General features: G+C 46.1%; 1 protein-coding gene across 1 annotated transcript in view; it reads left to right on the plus strand.

Moving 5' to 3' along the window:
- Positions 1–16,381: 16,381 nt before the first annotated feature.
- map1ab (microtubule-associated protein 1Ab) overlaps positions 16,382–17,455 on the plus strand; it is a 48,628-nt gene continuing 47,554 nt past the window's right edge. The window contains exon 1 of the mRNA XM_036969194.2: positions 16,382–16,623. The gene's annotated coding sequence lies outside the window, so the exon portion shown is untranslated. The remainder of the gene's footprint in view (positions 16,624–17,455) is intronic.

Consider the following 17,455-nt stretch of genomic DNA (forward strand, 5'->3'; position numbering starts at 1 on the left):
GATTCTAAGATGGGATAGGATTCTAAGATAGGATAGGATTCTAAGATAGGATAGGATTCTAAGATAGGATAGGATACAATACCATACTTTGGTCCATTATTTATCTTAGGTTGACAGTAACAAGAAGACACAATCTCAGGAAACCCACTAAACCGGTACATACTGTACATTATATTACTTTTACAGTGTGACTCCAATTAATTGAAAATGAATAAATAAATAAAACACTGCCATTTTATTAATACCAAAAGGATATTTTGAACTTCAAAATAACCTCTGCAAAAACAACAATTGTGTTTGTGCCAACGAATGATGTCCTTTGAAGCAGGAAACGTGCCCCAACACGTATCTGGAAATCCAGACCTACACACAGAACATCATTATCATAATCACACAGTGTGTGACATGACAGAGGTCAGAGGTTAACCTGAGGGCAGCGGTGGGGTGATGATTAATAAGATACCTGGTCAATTGGTTCCAATTTGCTTGGTTGAATCCATGTTCCTCTTCTTCAGCCATCTTACCATGGTGACCAGGATGGCACCTCGTTGACCCTGACATTGACCCCTGGGGGTCCCAGCAGACACTATATGGGTGACAGGGACAACTAAAGAAAACACTCAAATACACAAATCACATGTCGACAGGGACATGGTTGACAGGGTCATGGTTGACAGGGTCATGGTTGACAGGGACATGGTTGACAGGGACATGGTTGTCAGGGTCATGGTTGACAGGGTCATGGTTGACAGGGTCATGGTTGACAGGCAGGGTCATGGTTGACAGAGTCATGGTTGACAGGGTCATGGTTGACAGGGAAATGGTTGTCATGGTTGACAGGGACATGGTTGTCAGGGTCATGGTTGACAGGCAGGGTCATGGTTGACAGGGTCATGGTTGACAGGGATATGGTTGTCATGGTTGACAGGGACATGGTTGTCAGGGTCATGGTTGTCAGGGTCATGGTTGACAGGGACATGGTTGACAGGGACATGGTTGACAGGGACATGGTTGACAGGGACATGGTTGACAGGGTCATGGTTGACAGGGACATGGTTGACAGGGACATGGTTGACAGGGTCATGGTTGACAGGGACATGGTTGACAGGGACATGGTTGACAGGGACATGGTTGACAGGGACATGGTTGTCAGGGTCATGGTTGTCAGAGACATGGTTGTCAGGGACATGGTTGACAGGGACATGGTTGACAGGGACATGGTTGACAGGGACATGGTTGACAGGGACATGGTTGACAGGGTCATGGTTGACAGGGACATGGTTGACAGGGTCATGCTTGACAGGGACATGGTTGACAGGGTCATGGTTGACAGGGACATGGTTGACAGGGTCATGGTTGACAGGGTCATGGTTGACAGGGACATGGTTGACAGGGTCATGCTTGACAGGGTCATGGTTGACAGGGACATGGTTGTCAGGGTCATGGTTGTCAGGGACATGGTTGACAGGGACATGGTTGACAGGGACATGGTTGACAGGGACATGGTTGACAGGGTCATGGTTGACAGGGACATGGTTGACAGGGTCATGGTTGACAGGGACATGGTTGACAGGGTCATGGTTGACAGGGTCATGGTTGACAGGGACATGGTTGACAGGGACATGGTTGACAGGGACATGGTTGACAGGGACATGGTTGACAGGGACATGGTTGACAGGGTCATGGTTGACAGGGACATGGTTGACAGGGTCATGCTTGACAGGGACATGCTTGACAGGGTCATGCTTGACAGGGTCATGGTTGACAGGGACATGGTTGTCAGGGTCATGGTTGTCAGGGACATGGTTGACAGGGTCATGGTTGACAGGGACATGATAATAGGAACATTGGTACATTGCAGATCACTGTTACTATTACTTTGACTCTTTGAAATGGCATTTCCTAAATCTGTCAATTTCTGTGTCCTTGTCAATAAGTGACTCAGATGCAGAAAGGAAACCTCATCTTCTTGCAGGTCTTCGGGGGCCCATTGGATGGGAGGAGCCATTATCTTACATTATCTTACATTAGAGCGCAGTTAGTGTTCTGATTTGAAGCACCTCTCTTGGTTCTGTTTCCTGGGAAACACACTGTCCAATTCTAAACTCTTACAAACAGATTAGATTTTGTTTTGGTAACGTTACAATTATCTCCAAGGATGTTACTGTAGGTTTAGAAAAATAACAGGCTAGAGGAGTTGAAACAAAACTTTGATATCGCAGGCTGTCAGCGGCGCTCTCCGTGGCGCTCGCTAGATCCTCGCTAGATCCTCGCTAGATCCTCGCTAGATCCTCGCTAGATTTAGTGTCTCAATGGGGCAACTGTTGATCAATACTCCCTTTTCCTTTATTTGTTGCTTTCCAAACAACATTTTAAGTGACTTATAATATCCCAATGTACAGTATAATGTTCTTATAATGGAAATGCTCTATGCATTATGCTGTTATAATCTCAATTGCTGCCCTTAATTTAAAATAAAAGTGTATTCCAAATAGTGGAGTCAGGCAGGTCCTTTTAGATTTTTATTCAGAGATATTGAAACGATTAGAACCTCTATCCGTCTATCAACTGATTATTTAACCTGTCCATAGGTGTACTTTTCCCCCCATCATAACACCCTGGGCTACCTATCCCCAACCCCATCATAACACCCTGGGCTACCTATCCCCACCCCCATCATAACACCCTGGGCTACCTATCCCCACCCCACCATAACACCCTGGGCTACCTATCCCCACCCCACCATAACACCCTGGGCTACCTATCCCCACCCCCATCATAACACCCTGGGCTACCTATCCCCACCCCACCATAACACCCTGGGCTACCTATCCCCACCCCATCATAACACCCTGGGCTACCTATCCCCACCCCCATCATAACACCCTGGGCTACCTATCCCCACCCCGTCATAACACCCTGGGCTACCTATCCCCACCCCATCATAACACCCTGGGCTACCTATCCCCACCCCCATCATAACACCCTGGGCTACCTATCCTCACCCCATCATAACACCCTGGGCTACCTATCCCCACCCCCATCATAACACCCTGGGCTACCTATCCCCACCCCCATCATAACACCCTGGGCTACCTATCCCCACCCCCATCATAACACCCTGGGCTACCTATCCCCACCCCCATCATAACACCCTGGGCTACCTATCCCCACCCCCATCATAACACCCTGGGCTACCTATCCCCACCCCCATCATAACACCCTGGGCTACCTATCCCCACCCCCATCATAACACCCTGGGCTACCTATCCCCACCCCATCATAACACCCTGGGCTACCTATCCCCACCCCCATCATAACACCCTGGGCTACCTATCCCCACCCCATCATAACACCCTGGGCTACCTATCCCCACCCCCATCATAACACCCTGGGCTACCTATCCCCACCCCATCATAACACCCTGGGCTACCTATCCCCACCCCCATCATAACACCCTGGGCTACCTATCCCCACCCTCATCATAACACCCTGGGCTACCTATCCCCACCCCCATCATAACACCCTGGGCTACCTATCCCCACCCCCATCATAACACCCTGGGCTACCTATCCCCACCCCCATCATAACACCCTGGGCTACCTATCCCCACCCCATCATAACACCCTGGGCTACCTATCCCCACCCCCATCATAACACCCTGGGCTACCTATCCCCACCCCATCATAACACCCTGGGCTACCTATCCCCACCCCCATCATAACACCCTGGGCTACCTATCCCCACCCCCATCATAACACCCTGGGCTACCTATCCCCACCCCCATCATAACACCCTGGGCTACCTATCCCCACCCCATCATAACACTCTGGGCTACCTATCCCCACCCCATCATAACACCCTGGGCTACCTATCCCCACCCCCATCATAACACCCTGGGCTACCTATCCCCACCCCCATCATAACACCCTGGGCTACCTATCCCCACCCCCATCATAACACCCTGGGCTACCTATCCCCACCCCATCATAACACCCTGGGCTACCTATCCCCACCCCATCATAACACTCTGGGCTACCTATCCCCACCCCCATCATAACACCCTGGGCTACCTATCCCCACCCCATCATAACACCCTGGGCTACCTATCCCCACCCCATCATAACACTCTGGGCTACCTATCCCCACCCCCATCATAACACCCTGGGCTACCTATCCCCACCCCATCATAACACCCTGGGCTACCTATCCCCACCCCATCATAACACTCTGGGCTACCTATCCCCACCCCCATCATAACACCCTGGGCTACCTATCCCCACCCCATCATAACACTCTGGGCTACCTATCCCCACCCCATCATAACACTCTGGGCTACCTATCCCCACCCCCATCATAACACCCTGGGCTACCTATCCCCACCCCCATCATAACACCCTGGGCTACCTATCCCCACCCCATCATAACACCCTGGGCTACCTATCCCCACCCCCATCATAACACCCTGGGCTACCTATCCCCACCCCATCATAACACCCTGGGCTACCTATCCCCACCCCCATCATAACACCCTGGGCTACCTATCCCCACCCCCATCATAACACCCTGGGCTACCTATCCCCACCCCCATCATAACACCCTGGGCTACCTATCCCCACCCCATCATAACACTCTGGGCTACCTATCCCCACCCCATCATAACACCCTGGGCTACCTATCCCCACCCCCATCATAACACCCTGGGCTACCTATCCCCACCCCCATCATAACACCCTGGGCTACCTATCCCCACCCCCATCATAACACCCTGGGCTACCTATCCCCACCCCATCATAACACCCTGGGCTACCTATCCCCACCCCATCATAACACTCTGGGCTACCTATCCCCACCCCCATCATAACACCCTGGGCTACCTATCCCCACCCCATCATAACACCCTGGGCTACCTATCCCCACCCCATCATAACACTCTGGGCTACCTATCCCCACCCCCATCATAACACCCTGGGCTACCTATCCCCACCCCATCATAACACCCTGGGCTACCTATCCCCACCCCATCATAACACTCTGGGCTACCTATCCCCACCCCCATCATAACACCCTGGGCTACCTATCCCCACCCCATCATAACACTCTGGGCTACCTATCCCCACCCCATCATAACACTCTGGGCTACCTATCCCCACCCCCATCATAACACCCTGGGCTAACTATCCCCACCCCATCATAACACCCTGGGCTACCTATCCCCACCCCATCATAACACTCTGGGCTACCTATCCCCACCCCCATCATAACACTCTGGGCTACCTATCCCCACCCCATCATAACAAAGTGTCTGTCACAGGGTTCATTACTGTGTGATTGGTTAGACTTAAAGATTGACAGTAAATTAAGACTAGTGTGAAAGGTTAAGAGGTTGTAATCAGATTAAAGTAATTTACAGTCCGAGGTTCCTAGCTCTAGTAGCACTCAATCCGTATAAGGAGTCAAAATAGTATAAACAGTATTTTTAACAAATACAACACAAATGTCATCCCATACTCTTTTGCCCATTTTATTACATGGTCACATCATCCATATCTGTTTCTGACATTCCCCATCCTCATGAATCCTCTGTTGGACAGAGAGGACACTCTGCTAGATTGCAGAGAAGGAATCGATTGCCAACAGGCAGTCAAAGTTATGGTTAGGAGTTGAAGGAGATTGTTTCCCTATCACAAGGCACCACAGCAATATTGCAGACTGTTAATTTCCTCTCCTCTCTACAGCTCTTCAAGTGCTTTCTCATCTCCTCTTGTCTCCTTCCTTTCAAAGATGTGGCCTGTCCATAAATTAGGCCATAAATAACAGTTTATGATACAAGATACTAATAACATCATATTAAAAACAACTAATCAAGTCTTAATCATATGTATTGGTCAGCTGGTACTTTATTAGAAATAACACAATTTGGTCAGTACTAGATACTCATTCAATTATCTTACTGGGCATCTGTGCTTTCATCTTGTTTTATATGCCTTTCGTTTCAAGGTCATCTCAGGCCAGAGTGGTGGAAAACAACGTTTTAAAACTGTGTGATAGAGTAATCAAGATGTCCTGAGTCACTTCCTGGCTCTATCAGTGGCACTTCCTGGTTCTATTAGTGTCTTGTGACTCGACACAGCCCAGTTCTCTGACCTCATTCGGGGGCCCCGAGACTGGCTGTGCTTCATTACCTTGCTAGCCAATGGTGTTCTGACTGGGTCACCCTGCTCTCTCAGTCTTACCGTGCCCCAATGCATTGTCCTGAATAGAAGCCCAGGTTGAGCTGCGGATTACTTCCTTAGTGGAATGGTGGTCTTTTAATAACTGGGGTTAATCTTGTTACACGTGGTTGTGTACATCCCTTAGACTTACGTCTGGTACCCGCTTTGTCCTGCTCCTCTCAGTCCTCCGTACACACACAGACACACATATTTGAATGGACGGTGTAGAGCAGCCAGATTGCATTCCATGTCAGTAGTCTCTAAATCAACAGAGCATGGCCTTGGCTCTCTCTTTTTCCACCTCCGTGAACATTGGGTTGACTTGTGCTTTCTAGGAAGCGTTTCTGCTCTACTACGGTGGTATATAGCAAGGCAGGACATGAGAGAGAGTTTACAGGGGTAAATGCAGAGAGACAAGGGAGTCAAAGGGTCATCAAAAGGGCTACATAGGGAGAATCCAGTGAACATTGTACAGTTGAAGTCGGAAGTTTACATACACCTCAGCCAAAATACATTTAAACTCAGTTTTTCACAATTCCTGACATTTAATCCTAGTAACAATTCCCTGTTTTAGGTCAGTTAGGATCACCACTTTATTTTAAGAATGTGAAATGTCAGAATTATAGTAGAGAGAGTGATTTATTTCAGCTTTTAATTCTTTCATCACATTTAAATTGTTTAACTTGGGTCAAACGTTTCGGGTAGCGTTCCACAAGCTTCCCACAATAAGTTGGGTGAATTTTGGCCATTCCTCCTGACAGAGCTGGTGTAACTGAGTCAGGTTTGTAGGCCTCCTTGCTCGCACATGTTTTTTCAGTTCTGCCCACATATTTTCTATGGGATTGAGGTCTTTGTGATGGCTACTTCAATACCTTGACTTTGTTGTCCTTAAGCCATTTTGCCACAACTCTGGAAGTATGCTTGGGGTCATTGTCCATTTGGAAGACCCATTTGCGACCAAGCTTTAACATCCTGAATGATGTCTTAAGATGTTGCTTCAATATATCCACATAATTTTCCCTCCTCATGATGTCATCTATTTTGTGAAGTGCACCAGTCCCTCCTGCAGCAAAGCACCCTCACAACATGATGCAGCCACCCCCGTGCTTCACGGTTGGGATGGTGTTCTTCGGCTTGCAAACATCCCCCTTTTCCTATAACGATGGTCATAATGGCCAAACAGTTCTATTTTTGTTTCATCAGACCAGAGGTCATTTCTCCAAAAAGTACGATATTTGTCCCCATGTGCAGTTGCAAACCGTAGTCTGGCTTTTTTTTATGGCGGTTTTGGAGCAGTAGTTTCTTCCTTGCTGAGAGGCCTTTCAAGTTATGTCGATATAGGACTTGTTTTACTGTGGATATAGATACTTTTGTACCTGTTTCCTCCAGCATCTTCACAAGGTCCTTTGCTGTTGTTCTGGGATTGATTTGAACTTTTCGCACCAAAGTACGTTAATCTCTAGGAGACAGAACGCATCTCCTTCCTGAGCGGTATGACGACTGCGTGGTCCCATGGCGTTTATACTTGCGTACTATTGTTTGTACAGATGAACGTGGTACCTTCAGGCATTTGGAAATTGCTCCTAAGGATGTATCAAACTTGTGGAGGTCTACAATTTTTTTTCTGAGGTTTTGGCTGATTTCTTTTGATTTTCCCATGATGTCAAGCAAAGAGGCACTGAGTTTGAAGGTAGGCCTTGAAATACATCCACAGGTACACATCCAATTGACTCAAATTATGTCAATTAGCCTATCAGAAGCTTCTAAAGCCATGACATAATTTCCTGGAATTTTCCAAGCTGTTTAAAGGCACAGTCAACTTAGTAAATGTAAACTTCTGACCCACTGGAATTGTGATACAGTGAATTATAAGTGAAATAATCTGTCTGTAAACAATTGTTGGAAAAATGTATTGTGTCATGCACAAAGTAGATGTCCTAACCGACTTGCCAAACAATAGTTTGTTAACATGAAATTTGTGGAGTGGATGAAAAAACGAGTTTTAATGACACCAACCTAAGTGTATGTAAACTGTATATAAGCTAACAATGGACTGACAAACTATGAGTATTAGACTTGTGCTAATAAATTATAGGTTGAGCTTCAAATGGCACCTGATTCCCTACAGGTTCTATCTAGAACATTAAAGGCTGTTTCAGCTGTCCCCATTGGAGAACCATTCGAGGAACCTTTTTTTTTGTTCTATGTAGAACCCTTTCCACTAAGGGTTCTACATGGAATCCAAAAGGGTTATGCCTGGAATCAAAAAGGGTTATACCTGGAATCAAAAAGGGGTTATGCCTGGAATCAAAAAGGGTTATACCTGGAATCAAAAAGGGGTTATGCCTGGAATCAAAAAGGGTTATACCTGGAATCAAAAAGGGTTCTACCTGGAATCAAAAAGGGTTATACCTGGAATCAAAAAGGGTTATACCTGGAATCAAAAAGGGTTATACCTGGAATCAAAAAGGGTTCTACCTGGAATCAAAAAGGGTTATACCTGGAATCAAAAAGGGTTATACCTGGAATCAAAAAGGGTTATACCTGGAATCAAAAAGGGTTCTACCTGGAATCAAAAAGGGTTATACCTGGAATCAAAAAGGGTTATACCTGGAATCTAAAAGGGTTCTACCTGGAATCAAAAAGGGTTATACCTGGAATCAAAAAGGGTTATACCTGGAATCTAAAAGGGTTATACCTGGAATCTAAAAGGGTTATACCTGGAATCAAAAAGGGTTCTACCTGGAATCTAAAAGGGTTATACCTGGAATCAAAAAGGGTTATACCTGGAATCTAAAAGGGTTATACCTGGAATCAAAAAGGGTTCTACCTGGAATCTAAAAGGGGTATACCTGGAACCAAGAAGGGTTCTGCTATGGGGACACCTGAGGAACCCTTTTGGAACCCTTTTTTCTAAGAGTGTACATAATGTACACAGTGTAGGGAATAGGTAGCTATTTGAGATACAGATAAGTACTCAATGGGCCCTAGCTACGGTAACTGCTGTACATCTCATCTGCTGCACCTGCAATGCTAATCCAATAGCAGTAAAATGCAGTGTCATCATGGTGGACTGACTATCCCTTAATCCAACTGAGTTACACTCATCAGTCATCATGGTGGACTGACTGTCCCTTAATCCAACTGAGTTACACTCATCAGTCATCATGATGGACTGTCCCTTAATCCAACTGAGTTACACTCATCAGTCATCATGGTGGACTGACTATCCCTTAATCCAACTGAGTTACCCTCACCAGTCATCATGGTGGACTGACTGTCCCTTAATCCAACTGAGTTACACTCATCAGTCATCATGGTGGACTGACTATCCCTTAATCCAACTGAGTTACCCTCACCAGTCATCATGGTGGACTGACTGTCCCTTAATCCAACTGAGTTACCCTCACCAGTCATCATGATGGACTGTCCCTTAATCCAACTGAGTTACCCTCACCAGTCATCATGGTGGACTGACTGTCCCTTAATCCAACTGAGTTACACTCACCAGTCATCATGATGGACTGACTATCCCTTAATCCAACTGAGTTACCCTCACCAGTCATCATGGTGGACTGACTGTCCCTTAATCCAACTGAGTTACACTCATCAGTCATCATGATGGACTGTCCCTTAATCCAACTGAGTTACACTCATCAGTCATCATGGTGGACTGACTGTCCCTTAATCCTACTGAGTTACCCTCATCAGTCATCATGATGGACTGTCCCTTAATCCTACTGAGTTACACTCACCAGTCATCATGGTGGACTGACTGGCCCTTAATCCAACTGAGTTACACTCACCAGTCATCATGATGGACTGTCCCTTAATCCAACTGAGTTACACTCACCAGTCATCATGATGGACTGTCCCTTAATCCAACTGAGTTACACTCATCAGTCATCATGGTGGACTGACTGTCCCTTAATCCTACTGAGTTACACTCATCAGTCATCATGATGGACTGTCCCTTAATCCAACTGAGTTACACTCATCAGTCATCATGGTGGACTGACTGTCCCTTAATCCTACTGAGTTACCCTCATCAGTCATCATGATGGACTGTCCCTTAATCCTACTGAGTTACACTCACCAGTCATCATGGTGGACTGACTGGCCCTTAATCCAACTGAGTTACACTCACCAGTCATCATGATGGACTGTCCCTTAATCCTACTGAGTTACACTCACCAGTCATCATGGTGGACTGACTGGCCCTTAATCCAACTGAGTTACACTCACCAGTCATCATGATGGACTGTCCCTTAATCCTACTGAGTTACACTCATCAGTCATCATGGTGGACTGACTGTCCCTTAATTCAACTGAGTTACACTCACCAGTCATCATGATGGACTGTCCCTTAATCCTACTGAGTTACACTCATCAGTCATCATGGTGGACTGACTGTCCCTTAATTCAACTGAGTTACACGGCTGTAGAACCTCATGAATTACTATTGACTTCATACGGCTGTAGAACCTCATGAATTACTATTGACTTCATACGGCTGTAGAACCTCATGAATTACTATTGACTTCATACGGCTGTAGAACCTCATGAATTACTATTGTCTTCATACGGCTGTAGAACCTCATGAATTACTATTGACTTCATACGGCTGTAGAACCTCATGAATTACTATTGTCTTCATACGGCTGTAGAACCTCATGAATTACTATTGATTTCATACGGCTGTAGAACCTCATGAATTACTATTGTCTTCATACGGCTGTAGAACCTCATGATTTACTATTGATTTCATACGGCTGTAGAACCTCATGAATTACTATTGACTTCATACGGCTGTAGAACCTCATGAATTACTATTGTCTTCATACGGCTGTAGAACCTCATGAATTACTATTGACTTCATACGGCTGTAGAACCTCATGAATTACTATTGTCTTCATACGGCTGTAGAACCTCATGAATTACTATTGACTTCATACGGCTGTAGAACCTCATGAATTACTATTGATTTCATACGGCTGTAGAACCTCATGAATTGCTATTGATTTCATACGGCTGTAGAACCTCATGAATTACTATTGACTTCATACGGCTGTAGAACCTCATGAATTACTATTGACTTCATACGGCTGTAGAACCTCATTAATTACTATTGATTTCATACGGCTGTAGAACCTCATGAATTACTATTGATTTCATACGGCTGTAGAACCTCATGAATTACTATTGACTTCATACGGCTGTAGAACCTCATGAATTACTATTGATTTCATACGGCTGTAGAACCTCATGAATTACTATTGACTTCATACGGCTGTAGAACCTCATGAATTACTATTGACTTCATACGGCTGTAGAACCTCATGAATTACTATTGTCTTCATACGGCTGTAGAACCTCATGAATTACTATTGACTTCATACGGCTGTAGAACCTCATGAATTACTATTGACTTCATACGGCTGTAGAACCTCATGAATTACTATTGATTTCATACGGCTGTAGAACCTCATGAATTACTATTGACTTCATACGGCTGTAGAACCTCATGAATTACTATTGACTTCATACGGCTGTAGAACCTCATGAATTACTATTGTCTTCATACGGCTGTAGAACCTCATGAATTACTATGAATGAAAAACAACAATCATGAATACCAATAGAGAATCCAAAACCCAGGAATAAAAAGTGGCTTCAGTTATCTGGCGTAAGAGCGCAATCTCTCCTAAATGGTGTGTGTGTGTGTGTGTGTGTGTGTGTGTGTGTGTGTGTGTGTGTGTGTGTGTTTGCGCACCCATGCGTCATGCATTATTGAAGAAGCTGTTGAATAATTCAAAGCACTACTGATATTGATCTCAGGGCCTGATATCACTGCAGTCTGGCTCAGAGAGAGAGAGATGGAAAGAGAGCGAGAAAGAAATGGAGAGATACATAGAGAAAGGTTTAGAGGGAGTAGATAGAAGGGGGAAGAATGAATGAGAGAGAGTGAGAGTGAGAGATAGAAAAAGCTTAATTCAAACGGACGACAACCCTCTCATCATCCCATTGATCACACAGCAATGGTATCCTTGTGGGCCAAACAGAACCCAACCCTGGGTTTACAGGGGGGCGAAACAGAACCCAACCCAAGGTCTACTAGGTATAAAAATAACCCAACCCTAGGTTTACTGGGGCTAAACAGAACCCAACTCTGGGTTTAAAGGGGGCCAAACAGAACCCAAACCTGGGTTTACAGGGTGCCAAACAGAACCCAACCCTGGGTTTACAGGGTGCCAAACAGAACCCAACCCTGGGTTTACAGGGGGCCAAACAGAACCCAACCCTGGGTTTACAGGAGGCCAACCAGAACACAACTCTGGGTTTACAGGGGGCCAAACAGAACCCAAACCTGGGTTTACAGGGTGCCAAACAGAACCCAACCCTGGGTTTACAGGGTGCCAAACAGAACCCAACCCTGGGTTTACAGGGGGCCAAACAGAACACAACTCTGGGTTTACAGGGGGCCAAACAGAACCCAACCCTGGGTTTAAAGGGGGTGCACCTGGCCTGAACAGATAACAGGACACAGAGAATCCATGGAAGGAATTTTTACTTTGAACATTCACACTTTACATTACAAAGAGATAGCGCCGGCAGGAACGTCTGACAAGTAATTGAAATGAGACTGCAGACATTACTAGAATGACACATTTATCGTATCACTTTCCTTTTGAAACCGCTTTTCAGAAAAACAAACATAACAGACTGAATAATGGATCCAGTCAAATCAAAACAGTGTTTGTGGCCAAACATGAGTGTATGTGTGTGTCTGTCTGTGTCTGTGTGTCTGTCTGTCTGTGTGTGTGTGTGTGTGTGTGTCTGTCTGTGTGTGTCTGTGTGTGTGTGTGTCTGTGTGTGTGTGTCTGTGTGTGTGTCTGTCTGTGTGTGTGTCTGTCTGTGTCTGTCTGTCTGTGTGTGTGTCTGTCTGTGTCTGTCTGTCTGTCTGTCTGTCTGTCTGTCTGTCTGTCTGTCTGTCTCTGTGTGTGTGTGTGTGTGTGTGTGTGTGTGTGTCTGTGTGTGTGTGTGTGTGTGTGTATCTGTGTGTGTGTGTATCTGTGTGTGTGTGTGTGTGTGTGTGTGTGTGTGTGTGTTACCAGACAAGGTCTTGAAAGAGCAGTGCTGAACAGTGAAGTGTAACATACCTAGTGAGATGTCGGTCTATTGCAGTGATACACTTGGTGTTGTTGAAGTTGCCCCAAGACACTGATCTCGGGTCAGTTTTACTAACCCACTAGTGGTTAAGGTGAGGAATGGGGGAAGGGAAGCTGATCCAAGATCTGTACCCTCAGAATTACACCAAACCGTCTGCAATCCTCAATCAGTCTTGCTGCACAAATTTGATTGAATGCCACATAATTTACATAGCAGTCGGGCATCAGATAGCGATATCATATTGATGCGGTTAATGACATGATAAACACTTGTCTAGGCGTTGAGAGATTTGGTGCACGACTGCAATGTCTGATGCTGTAGTTGATATATCAGCTATACTGGCAGACAGTGGGAGTGACAATGGAAATGAAAGGGGCGTGGTTTCACACGCACACCATACTTGAATGGGCTGTGATGATCAGAGCAGCTGTTGCCTTGTGTCCCAATAACGACCATAGTTTGGAGGAGGGAGAGAGAGAGAGAGAGAGAGAGAAAGATGTGGGGAGAGGAGGGAGAGAGGTGGGGAGAGGAGGGAGGTGGGGAGAGTAGGGAGAGAGGTGGGGAGTGGAGGGAGAGAGGTGGGGAGAGTAGGGAGAGAGGTGGGGAGTGGAGGGAGAAAGGTGGGGAGAGGAGGGAGGTGGGGCGAGGAGGGAGAGGTGGGGAGAGTAGGGAGAGAGGTGGGGAGTGGAGGGAGAGAGGTGGGGAGAGGAGGGAGGTGGAGAGAGGTGGGGAGAGGAGGGAGGTGGGGAGAGGAGGGAGAGAGAAAAGAGCTGTTAAATTCTACAACCACCTAAAATGAAGCGATTCCCAAACCTTCCTTAACAAAGCCATCACCTACTGAGAAATTAACCTGGAGGAGAGTCCCCTAAGCAAGCTAATCCTGGGGCTCTGTTCACAAACACAAACACACCCCACAGAACCACAGGACAGCAACACATTTAGACCCAACCAAATCATGAGCAATCAAAAAGAGAATTACTTGACACATTGGAAAGAATTCACAACAAAACAGAGCAAACTAGAATGTTATTTGGCCCTAAACAGAGAGTACACAGTGGCAGAATACCTGACCACTGTGACTGACCCAAATTTAAGGAAAGCTTTAACTATGTACAGACACAGTGAGCATAGCCTTGCTTTTGAGAAAGGCCGCCGTAGGCAGACCTGGCTCTCAAGAGAAGACAGGCTATGTGCTCACTGCCCACAAAATGAGGTGGAAACTGAGCTGCACTTCCTAACCTCACATATTTCCCTCAGATTACACAGATCCACAAAGAATTTGTAAACAAACCCAATTTTGATAAACTCCCATATCTACTGGGTGAAATACCACAGTGTGCCACAGTAGCAAGATTTGTGACCTGTTGCCACAAGAAAAGGTCAATCAGTGAAGAACAAACACCATTGTAAATACATCCCATATTTATTTTCCCTTTTGTACTTTAACCATTTGTACATTGTTACAACACTGAATATAGACATAATATGACATTTTAAATGTCTTTATTCTTTTGGAACTTCTATGAGTGTAATGTTTACTGTTCATTTTTATTATTCATTTCACTTTTGTTTATTATCTATTTCACCTGCTTTGGCAACGTTAACATATGTTTCCCATGCCAATAAAGCTCCTTGAATTGAAAGGAGAGAGGTGGGAAGAGGAGGGAGAGAGAGAGGTTGGAAGAGGAGGGAGAGAGAGAGGTTGGAAGAGGAGGGAGAGAGAGGTGGGGAGAGGAGGGAGAGAGGTGGGGAGAGAGAGAGGTGGGGAGAGGAGAGAGAGTGGTGGGGATAGTGGGAGAGAGAGGTGGGGAGAGGAGGGAGAGAGAGAGAGTTGGGAGAGGAGAGAGAGAGGTGGGGAGAGGAGGGAGAGAGAGAGTTGAGGAGGGAGAGAAAGAGGTTGGGAGAGGAGAGAGAAAGAGATGGAGAGAGGGAGAGAGAGAGGTGGGAAGAGGAGGGAGAGAGAGAGGTGGGGAGAGGAGGGAGAGAGGTGGGGAGAGGAAAGAGTGGTGGGGATAGTAGGAGGGAGAGAGAGAGGTGGGAGAGGAGAGAGAGGTGGGGAGAGGAGGGAGAGAGAGAAAGAGTTGAGGAGGGAGAGAAAGAGGTGGGGAGAGAGAGAAGTGGGGAGAGGAGAGAGAAAGAGATGGAGAGAGTGAGAGAGAGAGGTGGGGGAGAGAGAAAGAGGTGAGGAGAGGAGGGAGAGGGAGAAAGAGGTGAGGAGAGGAGAGAGAGAGAGAGAAAGAGGTGAGGAGAGGAGAGAGAGAGAAAGAGGTGGGGAGAGAGAGAAGTGGGGAGAGGAGAGAGGTGGGAAGAGGAGGGAGAGAGCGAGATATGGGTGGGAGAGAGAAGTGGGGAGAGGAGGGAGAAAGAGGTGGAGAGAGGTTGGGAGAGGAGGGAGAGAGAGGTGGGGAGAAGAGGGAGAGAAAGAGAAGTGGAGAGAATGAGAACACTAACCTCCTTATTTGCTATTTAAAGAATCTAAGCAGAGCCAGCATTACCAGAAAGGCAGAAAATAGCTGTGATGTTTGTAAAGGGAGAGAGAAAGAGGCTTGTGTGTGTGTGAATAGATGCAGTAGCAGCCCCATTGCACCAAACAGCTGCCAGATGTCGTCTCCTTTCTGAAATAAAACACACACACACGGGGCAGGCACGCACGCGCGCGCACACACGCATATTGTTACCCAGTTTGGATTTGCTATGTCATTAGATTGTTGTTTTCATGCCTTGCTGGGCAAGATAGCCTATTTTCTGCATGCTTCTTCTCCATATGAACCTATTCACCCCAAAGGCAACGTTATCTGCGTCATCATACTTCTATTTGTATCAGATTGCTTCCAAATTATGAGTTTTTATGTCAAGAAACCTGTCTGGTAAATTTATATTAAAACATTTCCATTGTCAGATTCGCCAGAATGTTATTTTCGTTTAGTCTTGAGTTCAGGCAGTGAGTTACCGCTGGTGCAATGTGAGTCGCATAGCGCCCCTCCCTGGCCCGAACCATAGGCGGCTGGCTGCCCGTTGCCGCATCCCGTCCCGCTTTGCCACAGGTCTGCATTCGTATCCAAATCTGCCAATCTTCTCTCCAGTCCCTCCCTCTCTTCCCTCCCCCTTCTCCTTATCCTCCTCCTCCTCCCCCCGCCCGCAGACCACCAACAATGCTCTCCAGTTTCTAGACACACGACTCTCCGGTAAAGTGGCTCTGCATCGTTTTATCATACCTCAGTGCTCTGCATCGGTAACGGTATGTATATGTCTATAGCAAGTTATCTTGGCTAAACGGTTTTACAACAAATATACGGAATGACTACCCTAGCCTATAGGTTTTGCCTGTTCTATGATTTCCTCATGTTTTCATTTAATTGATCACTGTTAGACTGTTTACCGAAGTCACGTACGGATAGACTCGTAGGGTGGTGACTGTCTCCTCTCCCGTTATCTATCCTCAGATGACCGCATTTCATTTCAATGTATTTCATCAGAAACTTTATGAACACATTTTTAACGAGTTAACCATCCGTATGCTATTTCCATTTACAGTTTGACTACACATTTACCTCATATGAGTTCAATATAATATTTACCGTGACAGTCATTTGTTGAAAACTTGCCAAAGACAGTATTAAATCATTAAATAATCAGACTCATTTAAACCTACCTTGACATATGGGACAGCAGTACGGGCTATTTACTGTACGTTCAGGTGACGGATTTCAACCACTCCTTCCCTTTATCCAACGTAACTGGATTACCGGTCTGTAAGGTAAAGCGTGGACGCACGCATGTGGTATAATGCGTTTTAATATTGAACTGTATCAGGTTGACGAATGTAGCCTTTGTATTCCTTATAATTTAGTATTGAATAGATTGAGATATGAATGCGATTAAATACATTGGCGCAGTAGATTGCTGTTTTGTTTCCCCTGGGCGCCTTGAGCTATAGTTCGATTCCTTTCGCTTGATTGGATGATGTACGTTTATTGAACTGTGGAGATCGACCTTGTTGCGTGTATGACCTAGCTTGCCTCTCGGTTCAATCGAGGACAATTTAGAATCTCACAAGGACGCGCAAACGC

Source organism: Oncorhynchus mykiss, chromosome 4 (genome assembly GCF_057628025.1).
Source record: "Oncorhynchus mykiss isolate SJ-2025 chromosome 4, ASM5762802v1, whole genome shotgun sequence".
NCBI classification, from domain to species: Eukaryota; Metazoa; Chordata; class Actinopteri; order Salmoniformes; family Salmonidae; genus Oncorhynchus; species Oncorhynchus mykiss.